The sequence below is a fragment of the Oreochromis niloticus genome, linkage group LG9, assembly GCF_001858045.2.
Source record: "Oreochromis niloticus isolate F11D_XX linkage group LG9, O_niloticus_UMD_NMBU, whole genome shotgun sequence".
Classification (NCBI taxonomy): domain Eukaryota; kingdom Metazoa; phylum Chordata; class Actinopteri; order Cichliformes; family Cichlidae; genus Oreochromis; species Oreochromis niloticus.
The window spans coordinates 19,246,118-19,264,432 of record NC_031974.2 but is presented as its reverse complement, the minus strand read 5'-3'; the positions used below and the strand labels follow the sequence as shown (position 1 = coordinate 19,264,432).

The following is an 18,315-nucleotide window of genomic DNA, read 5'->3' as shown; positions in this document are numbered from 1 at the left end:
GGACAACAGCCTCCTGCCAATGTCTCATACCAGGCTGAATCTGTTTGAATCAGACTCATGCATGAATGGACATTTGTGCACGCAGACTCTATTGTGCAGCATAGTGCTCTGATTATTTTATTATGACAATTTCCAGGCGCACACACGGATGCCTCTTTATAGGCACTTATTAGTGTTGATCACCGGCCCATGTGGTCACACAGCTTTTTTCCACGATCCTGCAGGATACTGTTGCTGTATTTTATAAAGGTGTGACATTGACACCATATGTCAGTGCTCCTAGAAGTCACACATTAAATGACAATGTCTATTACATGACAATGAATACCACCAACAGCCATCCCACCTAACATTTTGCCACATGCCATATTTTCCTATTATTCAGGATTAGAAACAGGTGTTTGTGTGCGCGCACGTGTGTGTGTGTGTGTGCGTGCATGTGTGTGTGTGTGTGAGTGTGCAGATGTATTAACACAGCCATCGAATGCCCTGAGTAGATCTGTATTTGTTTTTTTGACAAGTGGTCCTGTGTGCTATGCGTGTGCTTATGCGGGTATGTGTGCATGACAGCTGAAGAAGAGGACTGTATTTGTGGAGGAACAGCATGGCTGCAGAGAGGAGTGGAGATCCTGAGGGAGGCCTAATGGTTCCACTCCTTCCTGCACAGAGATAAAGACTCATAATAAGCGTGTATGCTCACCATCTGGCCCTGTGCATGTGGCCCTTATGGAGGCGAAAGCAGCACAATCTGTAAACGATCAGGAGCCATGGCGCTCCCCCTAGAGAGGCCGCCATGCAATCAAGGTGACAGATGGCAGCACCACTGCTGTGGCCTCATGGAGGAGATCAAAATCACCTTCAATAAACTCTGACTGGAATGGGCACAAGCCCCTCAAAAAGTCAGTTTGTCAGTCAAACTGTGGCAGCTTGCTGAAACAGGGGGAACACACAGCGGTCCGTCCGTCCACCGCCTGATTTCCATATTTTCCATCTGACTGAGCCTGAACTGTGATCTTTCTCCAGTTGTCCTCTCGACTCGTGCCGGCGTGGGCAAGCTGGCTGCCAGGACGAGCAATGCTACTGGGGGAAAATTGAGAACATGATGCTGCTAATGTGGGACAATATCAGCCGATGGTGGTAGAAAGACATTAAATAACTGACTCGTAATCTATTTTTGACACGACAGGACCCCCGTGATTTGCCTCTATGTGCTTATCTAACTATAGATTTACTCACACACAGGCAACCACACAAAGCCTGACACCACTGTGCAGCATATAATACAACTCATTGTTGTAAAATAGCCTTACAGTGCGAGGAGCATTTATCCTGAATTCCTTCCCTCTGATATTTTTTTGTTTAAGCATCTGATGAAGCAGCATGGTCCGGCCTCCGCACCTTGCCTGCATGTGCGTGTTTGCGTCCTGAGCATGGAGACAGAAAATGCTTGGGAATGCTATTTCACACATCCCCTTCATCTGATGCGCAGCTTCTGTCAGTGATGTGAGAAAAACAGCCTGACTCTCTAAGCTTTTTTTGCACCAGTGCAAAAGTTCAAAATTGAAAGCCATCTGTTCAAAAAAAAAAAAAAAAAACCTAATCTAGGCAGGGAGAGCTGCTTCCAAGGCAGCCCTGATTAGATGCGTTTCTTGTCTTTGAACTCCCTGCCACACGGTTCACAATCAGCTCAGGATATTGTCATTTGCAAAAATGTTGGGCAAAAACAAACCCAGTCAGTCTTTCCATTAGTACTAGATGTTTCTGCTATGCTTTTTGAACTTTGCTTTTGAACATTGCTCTGCCTTTATCTTATAAATTCAGCTGTGGGCACTTTTATTGTACATAGTATATCTGGATTCAGGGTCCTAACCATTTTCACTCTTTAGTTCTAATAAAATGAGAGGCCTTAAGTACTTTCACAGAAAATCAATTGTCCTCTCTTCCACTGCTGCCCTTAAGCACTCACTTAGTTAATTGCCGCACTTATTTGATTAATTGGATGTGTTCCATTGTAGTCTCTCTTTACCTCCTATGTTTTATAGAGGTGTTTCAGAGTACTCTTAATCATCCACTTTTAAACATTTTACCAATGTTAAATATGTGCACTTTAACTAATAATTAGATCAATTACACTAATTAGTTTCATAAGTTGAACTGTAAAACACTGAAGTGGCTTTTATGTCTCATATATAGAGTGTGCTATCTTTGTGACTCCAGTTTTAAATCTGCGACCTGTGGCTGGTCTGGACGTTGTACGAGAACATCAGGGCTCTCATCAGGTCATCACGTTCAGGTTAAAATAATAGTACTTAAAATTCAGCTAATCTCAGTTGGTTTTATTTTGCTGATAAATATCAGATGTAAGATTAAAGTCCAGAAAGCAGAATTATGTCTGATACTGTTGATGTGCTTCAAACTGACTCCTGCGTAGCTAAGTTCTAACTATGGCTCTGTAGTAACCAGTTATCAATCCCCAATTTATTCCATAATTTATTCCAACATCTTTGCACTCTGCACCATTGCACAGATGTTGCTATTGTCTGTACTGAAAAAGAAAAAGACTGAAAAATACAGCCTTAAAATAGGTATGCTTTTTAGTTTTGCAGTTAATTGTAACACAAAGTGACAAACCATCAACGACACTCTGACACTTTGTCACACGGTGGGGTTGGCTGTCCCCATACCTATCAAAGGGTTTCAGTAAAAATTTTAGATTTTTTTGAAATAAGTACAACTTTTTAATTTATTTACTCAATCAGTAAGTTCAAAAGTAAATACCACCTACTGGCTTTGTATTTAAAATGTGAATTCGAACAAGTGAAAGTTATTGTGACTTAGAGCAGAGAAATTAGGGGATTTACAGCGTTTTAATAACGTAGCCTTTAATAAAGCCACATAAAAGGCCGAGAACAGATTCCACACTCCTCTGACTCTGTTTTAAACTGAAGTATCATTGATATCATTAAAAAAGGGCAGATGTTCCTTGTATCTTTAAAAAATTAACAATCTTTATGTGCAAGATTTTCAAAGGTAATTTGCATAATAGTGAGAAGATGAAACATCGGTATCAAACTGACTCTAAACTTCTCTCCATTCTAAGTCTAGATGCATGCTTTATTATTCAGGTGAGGAAAGTTTGTTGCTAGTTCTGATCTAACAACTCTGTGCCTCACTCAGAGTCAATTATGACAAATGTATATCTTTGGACTGCCAGCAGTACAGTCTTTCTGAAATTAGTTTTAGCAGGCAACACACTGAAGCCATACTTCCTTGGGATGGCTGTTGGTGTATGGCTTAACACAAACCATTTAGCCAACAAAGAAACAAAAATTATCTCTGCCTTTACATGCCAAGCTGCAAAAACATATCTCATACTCAGGGATTTGTTTTTTTAAGGACCAGTGAGATAACAATCACCTCTTGATAAACATCTGACTTTAACTTGCTAGTAAAATCAAAGCTATTACCTTCAGCTTTTTAATAAGTGTCCTTTTTTAATGACTAATACTGTGTGAACTTTTAATTCAAAAACAACAACATTAAAAATAACTCTGACCTATGAAAATAGCAGACAGATGAGAAAAAACCACAAATAGCAAGATTAAATTTGACCACTCCTTCAACGTTTTCTTTTGAGGGACTGGGAGTGGGCGGGGCTTGTCAATGAGCTCACCGTTTAGCCAGAGCATAGCCATTTTTATATTTGAATTTTCTGAACTTCTGGTTGGAATAAGTTTAGAAAAATGTCCCTTAACAGCAGAGACGTTTTTATTTTTGTGTTTTTCTGTTTTTTCTGCAACATGATAAAGTCCCGCTTAGTTACAGCAAATACCAGGTAGTCCAGGTAAGCCAAGTTTCGACTATGCACTGCTGTCGTTCTCACGCCTGCTGCAAACGTGTATCATAGATAAACACTCTTGTTTTTTCAAGACTAATACACATTTAGATTTTTTTTCCTATTAAATACAACCTCCCATTCTTTTCGCTCGCCTCTTTTTACGCATTTGTCTCGTTTAAAGTGGAGCCCATATTGTATAAAAACATTACTGTACTGTCCTTGAGCTTCTGGCAAGTACAGTAATGTTTTGGCAGAGTTCATGGGACGCCACGTGTTTATCATTATAATTGAAGGGTTGCTCTGTTGATGCTGTAAGCATTTTATTTGGCATTTGTCAGAGTTCTTGTTTATTCTGCAGTGTTTCTGCTATACTTTAGTTTCATGAAATAATGAATTGTTCACAAGGAGTACAGTTATGTGCATGTCTATTACCTTCTTCTGTAGGTACTGCTGAGTATTTTGCATGATGACAAGGTGCTGTAAAACACAAACAAGCTCATGTTTCTTAAGGCCCTGGTTGATCAGAGGCTCATGCCTCACATCCTGTAAGCCTGCATATGAAAATGCAAGTGTTTTTGGTTGGATCTAACAATATGCAAAATAGTCTGCCACCTCGCTTCTCCACTTGCTTGCCTGGAGTCCACTCCCACAATGCCTTTGGATCCACAAGCCCCACTCACTTACGCACATTGGACACTGGCAGGTGCTTTCTGTTAAAACTAAACAAAACGAAACACTACATTTAGATTAATACTTGTTTGGGAGTTTTGATTGATGAAACAGCAGAATGAGTGAAGTTAACATGATCATTGTGGGTCTGCTTCACTCTGTGTGTGTCTCACAGTGAGCTCTGCAGATGAGCAGAGGATTAACAGGCACACGTGCACACAGTGAAACAGAGTCAATGAGAGCAGCAAACCAGGAGCAAAGACTCTCACACTGAGCTGAAGTGAAAAGATAGAGCAAAGACAACATCCTTTGATTTGACTGGTGTTGTCAGCAGCTAATAATGTGTTGCCCATGTTAGATGAACCTTGTTCTGTAATTGCCAGCTCTGACAAGTTGGCCTTGCCCCTCATGTTGTCAGGATTTGATCCACTAGTTTGATACTGTGAAACCCTATCTGTCTATTTAAGTGTTTTTTTTTTTTTTTTTAGGGCTGTCTTTGGTGCAGCCTCGACTGTGGTGTTCACTGCCTGTTTCTCTCAGGATGTGTCGTAAAAAACCCAACAACAACAAAAAAGCATGTGAACATGTTAAGAGCCTGGAGGCAATCCTTAAGAGAAATGTTCAGTAACCGTAGAGCAGCCGGGTTTGTTTCAGCAGGCGATCCACTTGACCTCAGAGCAGGAGCAGTATTGGTGCTAGCAGATTGATAAAGCAAAGTATCATCAGCTGCAGCGGTAGCTAATAGACCTTTCTCAAACCAGACATTTTGTCTGCTTTGGGGAGAGCATAGGTGGGATTAATGATGGCTCAGTTGCATTAAGTGTCCCTGTCAGCCATGACAGTTAACCAGCATGCACAAAAGCATGACCTCCTCTAAGTAGAACGCAGCCCTCATTAATAGACCCGAGGTTTCCCTACTGTGACAAAATGTCTGGCATGAAATAGATCAGCGCAACCCCTAGACAGTACAGAAGGCTACAGTGCAACACAGCCACTGATACATGCGCTAACGATGAAGCCAGGACTTGTTCTCCTTTGCGATTGTGTCTGAACCCTGTCTGGCTTTCAGAACCACACACTCCCTTCAAGATTTAGTGACAGAATGTAAAGAAGGGGCAATTGGGTTAAACCTTAGTGTGAATTTTGGCATTGAGAGCGTCTTATGATTGGCTTAAATCACACTGATTCATGAGTGAGCTCGCACATTTCCCATCGTTTTGTCAGATGAGGATTTTAATTTGAGCCTCACCTGATGGATGCTAGTAATTTATGCTGATTAGAAATAAAGCGTCATATTTTCCTTTATCTTCCCCCACCCATCTCAACAGAAGAAGACTTTTTTTTTTCCAGAACGGTACAGGGAGAGCAGTTGATTAGTTGTAATGTGACCGCTGTACCCCACAGGCTGAAATTTATGTCCTCCATTTGAAGTGTGGCTGCGCGTGCTGTATACATCAGGTTTGTTAATGAAATTTGTCGCCAGGAGGGAGTCGGTGGCGGCGGTCGTTGGGCGCTTCGACACATAATCGTGTGAAATCTAACCTTTCAAACATCAAGTCAGCACAACTTTAATTGTAGCGTTAATATTATCCACATCAAAACATTACACAGTGTATTACTTTATGGATTATTGCTGTCAGACTGTTGTAGAAGGAATTAAATTACCAGTGTTTTATTTAATAATTTCCCTGCTTGCTTTAAATGCTACACAGCCACGTTAGGAAAAACCGTTTGTTTCACAGGGCCCACATCAGGAGTGTCACAGTGTGGCAGCACTACCTGTGCACTGTGTGTGTGTGTGTGTGTGTGGATGAGTGGTAAAGTGAGGTCAGTACTGCTCTGCGCTAACATGTGGACCTGTGTATGCTGCTGTCCTCTCCATCCTGTCTGTGAGTGCATGACTGACAGGTGTCAGGCTTGTCATAGCAATCCAGGCTGCTGTGGGTGAGATGTTTGGGGACCGTGAGAGATGGAGGCAGTGGAGGAGAGGGATGGCGAGAGAGTCTGTCATTTCATTCAGGCTTTTCTCTTTTATGACACGCATCCTCAACCCCGTATTGTCTATCAGTATCAGCAGATGACTGACAAAGGAACTGCTCAGCTACAGACAGATACACATCGGGACTGTGTTTATGCCTGCGCCTGTGTGTGTGTGTGTGTCTTTGAACTTTCATGGATGAATGCAGGAGTTGACGCATTAAAAACAATGGCATGCCCTCACTTTGCGAGGTCAGCATATCCTCACATCCTCGCAGTTTTGATGAGACCTTGCAGTATGTGCACAAAACACCAAACAACTGTGCCTGCTGCCTTTCCGCTTTCTTCACCCCTTTGCACTTGCTTCAGCCTGACCATCAAAATGCTGACTGCCTTCCAAAACCTTGATTTCACAAATGGAAAAACAGCATCTGCTTTCCTACAGCTTCACATATGGCAGCCATAGCTTGCTCATATTAACTGAAGCAGGTAAGCAGGGTAGGGGGTTGGCCCCTGGGGACCTTGAACAGAGGGCCTGGCCCTGGAGACTGTAGGGCCACTCTGCAGCAAGGACCCACGCTTGTCCAGAGCCAGATGAACCTGCATATGAAATGAGGCCACAGAGAGCTGGCGACCATGAACATGGAGAAAAGTGGAGGTTGTGCATCTGCTATGGTTATTTTAGTAAATAACCAGAGAATATAGATTCACTCATTAGCAAATTTAATTTAGATTTGCACACCTATCATTCCCACATGAAGATTGTTTGCACAGAAGTAATACCACTAATATTTATGAAAAATATAAGTGGTTTTAAATCTTTTAAACCCAGCATCTGTGACGGGATAGGATAGTTTGAAGGATGAGGATGAACTTTTACCATGGTTAGCAGTGTTTATGTTTATGTCTGGTTTTGGACCCAGGAAAAAATAACTCAACTGATTAATTAAGAGTATATAAAAGATTTACTTTTTTTACCTGAGAAATTTGGACTTACCCATCTTGTGTTTTTTTTTTTAAAGCGGATGTGACAAGTAGGTTGAGAAATCACTCCTCAAAGAATCCTGTGCTTTATTCATGGAGCCATAATCTACAAGATCTTAAGATATTAAAAAGATTTGAAGCTAGCTGCTGAAACATAAAGTAATCAGGAAACTGTTTACTGAGGTCATAAAACAGATAAACATTAGAGTCATTCTCTCCTGGACAGTCGAACTTATTTTTTCAACTAGAGGAATCGCATCCTCCGCTCGTGAGTTTGAGGAATTTCTGCATTGGCTTCTCTTTTCAGCCCCAGAAGCAGCATCCATCTTCAATATACAGTCTGTTGTTTGAAGGTTTTCTTGTCATTGTAAGATCAGGGCTTTAAAAAAACATGTTGTCCTCGTAGTATAGTGTGTAATTGTGCCCTTGCAGACATTTCATAATAAAACAACTAACATATTTTGAAAAATTACCATGTTGGCTATGTTTGTGCTCTGACTGATTTATAGTTGATGTTATGGTTCGGTCAGTTAGGTTAGATGCAGATGTTTATAAAGTTGCTTTCAAACTGGACCTATGAAATCATCCACATTTAATCAGATTAAATGTAATTTGATTCAGGATGTCTTCTTTGTTTCTTTTCCGTTTTTATTTATTTATTTTTGCATGGTGAAATCATGCCAGCTGCACAGAGGAAGGTTTGGCTGTATTGAGTGCAAGGACGGTGACAGAGGTCAGTAACAGTGTTTGAAGCTGTTTAATTAACAGCTAGCTTTGTGAAAAGCTGCTTCCAACCTGCTATCCACACTAAATGCCCGTAGTTTATGGTTATGTTTACAACCTGGGCTGGTTTCTGGCGTCTGCTGCTCTTTTGCCAGCCACATGACTAAAGTTGTTAGGCAAATTTTAACTGTTGCGCTTGCTCTAATGTAACCAATTCTGTTTTATGTGTAGTTGTCATTTAGTTGTCAGGAGTCTCGTCTTTCTTCCCTCTGGTCTGCTCTGGTCTCCCAGTGGCCTTACCGGTGATCGCAGCGTGACAGATCGTCCTTGGGGAGTAGGGAGCACCGTTTGGTGTCAGTGCCTCCTGTCTGCTGTAATTTCCACCTAACTGCTTTACCTGAAACACTTGCCCCACGCTCACCCAAACTATGCAGAGAGTGGAGATCTATTATGCACATAGGGTTAATAAGATATGGCAGAGTGAGTGGTAGAAAAATACATTTTTAGCCCAGGATTCAGGATTTCAGCTTTTGTGCATGTCTTATTGTCTTACATGTGCTCTCAGACCCATGAATTGTAGATTAAATAATGCGGTGAAATCATTACCAGTATCTGCCTGTAGGCCACCCAGAGTAGAAATTTGTAATGATTGCTAATTGCCTTGTTAGTATGAAAACAAAGCAGCATTTTTTTTTTCTCATGCTGAAGGGCTAAATTACCAGGAAACAAACAAGTGGAGGGGAACATGTGAATAAGGATGTTTTTACATGAGCATCTGTGGATACAGCTGCTGCTTGCTCTGACCATCCTGCCTTCTCCTCTCTGCTTCTCTCAGGCTCAAACAAACAAAGCCAAACAAGACAGCATCCTCATGTGCCTGTTTTTGGGTAAGTGTTGTAATCTACAGGCCGAGTTTTTTTATGACATCAGTTCGTGGCTTTTTTCTTCTTCTGGTGAGCAGATAAAAGCCGTCACGATGTACCAGGGTAGCAAGTCTCCTCTGTTTTATGGGTTTGTTTTTATGTTTAGAGCAAGTATAGTGCAATGTTACCACTACTGTATCTTCTGCTAATGATGGAGGCAAACAGCACCCTGGGTGCTTCTTTCCTCTTCAATGAATCACAATTTCTGCTCTGATTAAACACACTCGCTTGTTTTCACTGTCTTTTACCCCAAATCTTCCCCGTGCCTTTCTTCATCCCAAGAGATCCGTGTTTACCTCGGCAGTCACCTGCTACTGCGGGAGGCAGAATGAGATTCAGGGGCCTTTTGTCCCAATCAGCTTTTCCTATCAGGCTAAATGCTCCCCAGAGACCGGGCTTATTACCTGACACAATTCCCAGAGTAGATAAATAGCTGCCCATGTCATGAGTCGAACCCTGCTTGTGGGGGCTGGGGGTGTGAGTAGTAGACAGACAGCTTGGGGCCCTAAGAGATGAAAGGAGCCCACAGCCTTATTGACATTTTAATCAAAAACAGTTAGCACTGAATCAGACTGTTTGCAGGCAGCGAAGCAGGGAGGCTTTACATCCGGGCCTGTTGAAAATATGCAAGGATTGAAATGCAGACCTTGCTGACATACAATTTACCTGCTGTCAGTCTGTGTGGTCACGTTTTATCATGAGGGCTTGTTGTGATGTCTCCCACACCGACTCTCCCCACTCACCCACCCTTTGCATCTCCTGCCACCTGTTTTAACCTCAGCTACGTAAAGCTGCACGCTTGAGTGTTAAATCTGCGTGCAGTTGTCTTTCAGGCTGATGAGTCTGTGGAGAAGTATTCTGAGGCCATCATATTTTTAACTATAGAGAAATCCTGTGATCACAGTCTCTGAGGACAGCATCATTTAAAGGCTCTGCTTTGCAAAGAGATCACAGAGGTTCTTGGAGTTATTCGGCTGATTATGTCTGAGTGGTTGGACGCCTGCTATAACCTTTTTCACACATTTTGACATATTACTGATAGCATTAATAATGGCTCGGTTGTACTCAAGCGGTACTCTAAGCCATGAAAGTGTGATAGTGACTCAGCGTCAACTTATAATAACCTATGAAAATTGTTTTTGCATACTTGAGTTGGTAACGGGATGTAATTCTCATAGCTTTCAAATATCAGGCTGAGCACAGGTCTGATAAGAATGAGTGTGACTTTTGTGCGGTCGTATGTAGCCTTTAAATGTGAGTGACTTCATCAACAACAGCATTGTTTGTTGTAACATGAACTGTACTGATGTTTATTGGTTCCATGGTCAAAAGTAGCCTTCTGACTGTAACATCCACAGTACTTTGCTAGAGTGAAACATGGGCTTTATCTTTGACTTGTAGTTTGTCTATTGTTTATTAGTAAAAAAGTAACAAAGTTTTATGCCATCTCCTCCCTTCCCATCAATCCTGATGTGCATAATAGAGAAATTTACACGGGGACAGGTTAGCCAGGGGTTAACATTGGTGATAGTGCGCTTGTGGTAATGAGGCTGCAACAGAAGGCGTTCAGTTAGAGATTTGACTTGAACTGGTTCCAGATAAAACCTGGTTCAATATAATTCAGTGCATTGGAGTCACATGTCTCCTTATTTATTGGTTCTTTATATCAATGCTGACAAATTGCAAAACAAAAGATTTTTGTCGCGTCTTTTTCTTCTGCTCTGGTTTTATTCTGTGCTTATAGTTAATAAAACTGTTATTTTGACACTGAAAAGCTCTGTAAACCTTTTTTTCCACACTTAAACTTAGAATTCAAGAATTTAAAAAAGAGCTGGATTGATATTTTTATTGGTAGTTGCCAATAAAATCCTATAAATATCTATCCACAGTTTTAACTTGATGCTTTTTTTTAATTTTTTTTTTTTTTTTGACTTTTTAGATCATGAGATATCCATGTGGCAATGGGATGCCATCTTCTGGGACAGTTACGTCCATAATTTGTAGTTTTGTCTGTGGACACGACCACAGAGGGGCTTTAAATGAAACAATGCATAATAGAAAAATGCATACTTTTAACTTTTATTCAAAGAGTTTCATCACAATTTTGCATTAACTGTTTAGGAATTACACCCATTTTTTTTTAAATGCATAGCTCTCAATTTTTTAAAGGCCTAAATTCAACTTGACAATTGAGTGACAACAGCAATGTTGGCCAGGTGAAGCCTGTTCCTCTGTTATTTCATGACAGATGAAGCCGACATAATAGTTGAAGTTCACTCAAAATGTTGAATTTCTATTTAATATCTTTCCACTAGAATGTTAAACACATGTCCCCAAGAGATATCAGTGTAAGTCTGGGAAGCAATTATTAGGCTAAAAAACCAAAAAAAATCACAGAGCAAAGATTTGAACAATCTGGTGCATTCCTGCCAGCCCAGGAAATTCAAAAGGTCTGAAAGACAACAGAAGAAAACTAAAGCTCATGATGACAGAATTATTTCCATGGTTAAGAAAAACAACCTCACAAAATATGACCAAGTTAAGAAGACTCTCAAGGAGGAAGGCATACTGTTGTGATGCTCTGCAATCAAACAACGCTTTCCTGAATATAAATACAGAGCTTTTACAACAAGGTGCAAACCACTAGCTCAAGACGAGGAAGGCCAAATTAGACTTTACCAGAAAACATCTAAAAAAAAAGTCTCAATGGTACTGAAAATATTTTTGAATAGACGAAACCAAGATCAGCTCGTACGAGAATAACGGGAAGAGAAAAGTGGGGAGAAGGAGAGAAACCCTTCATGATACCATACACCACATTATCTTTTAAACATGGTGGAGGCAATGTTGTGACATAGGTATAAAGGGCTGCCAGTGGAGCCAGGTCTCTGATTGGTCAAAGCTTCAGAGTGCAAATGGATAATTACCTAAAGCATACTGCAGAAGCAACGCACCTGCTCTCAACTCATTGAAGAAGCATCAGGTTTTGTCCATGGGTTCTATGCTTCAGGCAGTCATTGACTGCAAAGGCTTTTCATCCAAGCATTAAAAGGAGTGCTTATATAAAAAAATGTCCAATTAAGTTTGAGTATAAAATGATGGCAATTCCCAAATAGTTAATACAAATTTCTGTAAAATCCCTTGAATTAAAGTATAAAGTCTGTACTTCTGTCATATCTTGATTGATTTAAATCCAGAGATTTTGATGTGCAGAGTGACAAATAAAGAATCTTGAATCAGAGACCAAACAACAAAAATTGTCTATATCCAACAAATCATGAGCCGTAAGCTGAAGTTGATAGGCAAGTGGAGAGGAAGTAAGTTTACCAGAGATGTAATTTCTTAGGCTACGTTCACACTGCAGGCGAAAGTGCATCAAATCAGACTTTTTTGACCCTATGCGACCCATATCCGATCATTGGTATGACAGTTTGAACAGCACAAATCCGATATTTTCAAATCCGATCTGGGTCACTTTCATATGTGGTACTGAATCCAATACATATCTGATGTTCTAGAAAGCGACTGCTGTTTGAATGGTCATGTTGCATTAAATCCATCTTTTATGTCACTGACACAAGACAGACGCCAATTATTCAAATGTTTGTCTTGACATCGTGAAATTGTGGATGAACTCTGTGTCAGTGAAGCCTCTCACATCCCAATCCCACCACTCCTGGTTCAGACTCCGTGTCCATATATACCTCTGCACGGAGGTAGCAGGCACTGCTCCAAACAACGCCATTGTTAAAGCACGGGCTCTCTTTTTTCTCAGTGTCCTTCTTTCTCTAATTAATTTGTCAAAATTCTGTCGGTTACGACTGTGCAGAAATTGATAGAGTGCTGCAACAACACCTGCTAGCTCTGTAGCCGCCATTTTTACTTCTGTAAACTTAAACTGTTGTGAGAGTATGAAACATTTATACAGTCAATAAATTAAGAATGCAGCCTTATAGAAATTTATTTCTCTTGGGATAATGTGTGTGCATGTTTTATGTGTGTATGTCCATTTTTACTTTATAGTTTACATCACAGTATGAAATATTTATCATAACATCCTGATGTTTACTGAGTGGACACCTTCCAGCAGTTCCCCTCAGTCATGTCGGATCTCTCCCTCAGTATTAGAACATTAAATGCCAGCAATCTCAAACATTTGCATTTCTGTTATTTTTCATTTTGCACGCTTTAGTCCGACTCTGAAAATGCAGCGAACGATTTTCCACAGTCAGAGCTACACAACTAATTGTTAAATACACTCCACTGAGTTTTAAAGATGTTGTCATAGACTTTTCATCAGACATTAACACGTGGCACTGATGATTTCATGCAACGCGCTCTTAACATCGTGCTTTTAATGATGCTCCAAAAAAACCCCTTTAAAACTAATCATAAATTACTCAATGATAATGGGAGGAGGGAGAGCAGGAAAAGGCTCTGCTCCCCGACCGGTCATAAGTTGATCATCTTAAGCTCTGAGCTGCAGGTAGGCGGTGACAGCTGCTTAATTTGGTTTTGTCACCAGGGTGACTTAATCCTGTAGCGGGCTCCGGTGACAGCGGCCTCACAGACGGCTGAGAGACGGAACGGCACTCTGGATGCCCGTTTACAGATGCAGCAATAGACACCAAGGTCACTTTAATTAACTGCCAAATTACAATTTAAACGATAATACTAATCACTCACTTTTGCAGTAGCAAGAAGCCACTGGCTGTCACGATAATTTAAGGCTGTGGGGGAAAATGGACATTTCCACCTCTGCCTCTCAGTAGGCCTGAGTCTGTGCTGCCATGTTTTCATTTGCTCTCTGTGTGGCTTTCAGATCACGAGCAGGGTGACCTAACTTGTCTCTGCGGCTTTTTATTACTTTTGAGTCTTCATCACTTTCTGTGCCTGTCTTAGTTTTTCTCTCCCGCTGAATTTGCCGTCTTTCTCTTTCTTTCCACGTAAAAATCTTTTTGCTTCTGTCTTCCTCAAAAGTCTCAAACTGAAATAAGTGGTACTCGCTGACATCCTCCCCTGTGTTTATGGTTTTAACTAATTATATCAAATCAAAATGCTTAATCACTCAGTGCCTCAGATGGACCCTGGCTCCATCTCTGTTCATCCACTTAAAGATACACTTATCTATTTTTTAACACTGTTTTCTTAACAGGGCGTTTGAATTTTTTGACTATCTAGACATCTACTAGTAATAGGTCCTATATTAATATGTCTCTGTTAATATAGACACTCGAGGGTCTAAAGGATGATGCTTAAAGATAAGAGACACCATCACAAATTTTGGATGTAACAGAAACTGGATTTTTCTAAAAAGCCCTAGCTTTCCTCCTGCACGTCTACTTTTCTCTGCTGCACTAAAAACCCTGTGAGGTTTAAATCATCATATGTGCAAACCCTAACCCTACTCCTACCCTGCACTTTGGGAAAGTTGCATCAACCATTGCTAGCAAATGGTGCTTTGCAATATCAAAGTAAAACAAATACCTGAATCCCGAATATCTATTGAGATGATCTAAAATGTCATACTAAATGTGATTCAGAGCATTTTTATGTATCATTATTGTTATTTTGTTGAACGCCAATAGAGTCCACATAACGGCACTGTTAGTTTGAAGTCCACACTTTTGACACAAGTTAAAATTAAGAGTCAGTGAGGCTGCATCTTGCTGCTAGGTCATTTTAAATCCTTGTCCCCCTCCACTGATTTTCTCTAATCAGCAAATCAACTCAGATAATCCTTGTTTTGTAGTCTTAACCTTTCTTTTGTCATGGTCTCTGTCATGAAGCCTCCATGGGCAGTGTATATACTAGGTAAGCTCCAGACTATGGGATATTTATTCAGGCCAACCTCCACCCCATTACAGTTACTGCCCATCTGCCACAGCTGCCACTCAGAGCCCTCCTAAAGGTTACTCATTTACATATGGGGAGAAAAAGCCTCCACTGATAACAGAGTTTCAATCAATCAATGATTCATGATTAGTCCCATGTAAAATCTCAGCAGTGGGTTAAAACTCTGTCTGCTTGCCTCGTTGCCACTTTTCAAATGAGCTCCTGGAATGCCATGACAAGTAACTGGAAACAACTGAATGGAAAAATTCATAATATCTTAGATAAATTATGACGGGGTGCCTAAAATTGATTTATTATTGTGATCGTCAGCCATATGGCGCAGACTGCTTTGCTCCCCCCCCCAGCACCCAAAAATCGGTGATTACAGGGCTAGGTCAGTTCAACCTTTACCATTCTGCAAATGAATCTCAGTCTAGTCAGAAACAAAGGACAACAGAAATGGGAGAGTTTGGGGAGTCACAATGAGAAGCACACAGATACAGATATAAAATATATTTAACCAAATTACAAATAGTAGTTCACAAAATAATGTCACCTTCATTCAAGAGCCATTTTTGGTTGGAAAACCTTCCTAACTTGCATAGTTACATCTCTTACTTACCTACTAGGCCTACATTTCCTTACATCCAGATTATAAAGTTAGACAATTATAAAAAGTTGTAGATTTTATTTTTTGAACATGATTGTCGTGTGCATTTTGGATCTGTTGCATTTTTGCAAATATTTACAGGTTGTCAATCCTCTGATGATACACTCACAAGACTAAATTGTTCTACACTGAAGGCGAAGGATTAACACACACAAAGACAGTTTAAACCTTCTGATAAACATCGCCATTGGCTACAAAACCAGATATGATGAGGAGGAGCGGCTCATTGGCTAAAGACTTGAGCCACACTTAAGTCACTCATTAGCCAATGGGTGTCCCGTTTCATGACACAGATAATTCTCCATTTTGAAGCACAGTTTGACCAAATTTGATAAAATATTCATAGTTGGAATTCTATATGACCCAAAATGAGTTACTGTGCCCAAAAAGCCAACAGGAAAGTGTTTACAAAGGTCAGGACAGAAAGATGATCTGTTGGGACCAAAAAGTTTTTAGCCATCACTATCTGGTGGTCTTCAGGTAGAATGCAGGTCAAAGGTGTTTCCATTCTGGCTTTGTTTTTATGACTTGGAGTCTACATCCATATTTTAATACTGTCTCTGGACTTACCAAGCAATCCTTCAGTTGGTAGTTACTTTTTTTCCATTGTGTAGCCAAGATGGTGAACATTGAGGGTAAGAAGTGTACAGCATCAATTTTTTGATACCCGCTTTTGTTTTTAAGCGTGAATGCACTCAAATTAGCAAGTGTAAATATGGATCAGTGAGATTTAAGACACAGCAGTTACGCTGATTTAACAAAATTGTTTTCAGGTAATGAACAGATACTGGGCAATATTAGCATTCACATGAAGTCATACTTTAACTCACTCTGGGAATGTAGACGTTAAAATATTAACCCTCCTTTTAGAATTTGTCTCAGAGGTTTTTGGTGCTTTCAAAATTGTCTATATGGTTGACATGCTAACACACCAGGTACTGATCAATTTTCTTCCAGTTGATTAAATTATAAGTCAACTATTATTGTACCAACAGGGATATAGTTTAAGGTTTTATTTTATGTGAACTTGATTGCAAAAGTCTTGAACCGCCTGTAATGTCTTTATGTGTTGCAAGGAAAATGGGAAATAGGTGGAGCGACTTTTGAAATGTGAAATAAAAGGAATAAATGAAAATATAATATATTAGGCAAAAGTTGGTGCAATTCTAATTAGCTTGAAAGTAGATGTGTAGGCACGAGTCTGGTTGAGTTAGGTATCTTTTTATGCTTGAATGATTCAGGTCACGATAAATTGGCTTAACAAACAAACAAAAAACACTCCTATGAAAACGGTCAGGCACAAGGACTGAACTGAAAATGAGTGAAAAACAGCCAGAATGTCTGCCTACATGGAAGCAAAATATGAAGCATGAAGATGATATTTGAATAACGTCCGTCTTTGTCTTTATCTTTGTGTTGAATCTTTTGTTCTTATGAATTTGCCCTCTTGACTCGTCCCCCCTCATACTGCACAGACAAAAGTCAAACCTTTAGGAAGAAATGTCCTGTTTGTAATTATTTGCATGTGACCTGCCAACATTTACATTACCATCGCCGTGTCATAATAATTGCCTGCCCCTCCCATTTGCTCAGGGCAGTGTTGTATTAGATTGTAATCTTCAACACTGTTTCCTGACACAAACTTGATGTGTCACCGTGATTGGCATGGAGGAGATGACATGACAGAGCTGGTTTTGGGAAACTGACAGATAGTTGGCAGGTTAAGGCTCCCCTGTTGGGCGCCGCGCTGCCTCAGGACAGTCACCTGTCAACTCAGGTGAAGGCTCGTCATAGCTGATGACTGGGAGCAGCAGAGTGGATATAATGGGATGAGCAGACTGACACAGACGTAGTGAAGGACTCCCTTTGTCTGTTGGCGAAGGAGTAGACCTTGCTTCAGTCAAGTGTGCCGCCATGCTGAATTAGGAGTATGAAGAGTTTTAGCACTGTATGTGATGTGTTGGCAATTATGTTCTGAGTGCACAATCGATCCAAGTTATGCTCAGACCCGTGAGGTAGAGTGTTTATAGTCTGCTGCACATCTATTTGTTACACTAACTGAATAACACTGCAGTTATTTTGATAGATACAGCAGCAGTTTGTTTTCTGTCAGGTATTTATCATTGTATATGTTCACCTAACTTTTTATATGATAGATATAAATACAAATAACTTTTACCAAAGTTGTCAAGGTGATTGTAAGTTGAAGTGCTCACGTCTTTCTTCACGAACCATCACCTAGTGAAAAAATGGTGCGCAATTTTCTTTTTTTCTTTTCTTTTGTTTAAGGGGGCGGGGGTGAGTGTCGACCCGATCACTGTTGCCATTTTTGTTCAAGTTCCTCAAAAGACCGTCCTGCCAAGCACAGGGGGACCATGTGTCCATCAAAGTCAGGCTGATATGAGGCGTGAGGGCTGAGGCCTCCACGAGAGATGGAAGGACGGGACTGACTCATGCAGAAGCTCAGGAATCAGGATGTCACTCTCAGCACAGCACACTGCCATAGTGCATCAGCCCACACTGATCCTATGGAGAAACTTCTGGATCAAGTGCAGTATTTACCAGTGTCAGGTGCTGACACTTACCGTTTATTCAGGAGGTATTTCAGACAGTTCTTAATTAAGACACCCCAGAGATGATTTAAAACCCACATTTCATAGCATAGCATCAACTACAATTTCTTATAGAAATAGACT

General features: G+C 40.5%; 1 long non-coding RNA gene across 1 annotated transcript; it reads left to right on the top strand.

Moving 5' to 3' along the window:
• Positions 1 to 3,647: 3,647 nt before the first annotated feature.
• On the top strand, positions 3,648 to 18,209 carry LOC112847870 (uncharacterized). Its single transcript, XR_003221702.1, has 3 exons — positions 3,648 to 3,844; positions 9,027 to 9,078; positions 17,909 to 18,209. It is a non-coding gene; the product is annotated as an uncharacterized LOC112847870 (long non-coding RNA).
• Positions 18,210 to 18,315: the final 106 nt, after the last annotated feature.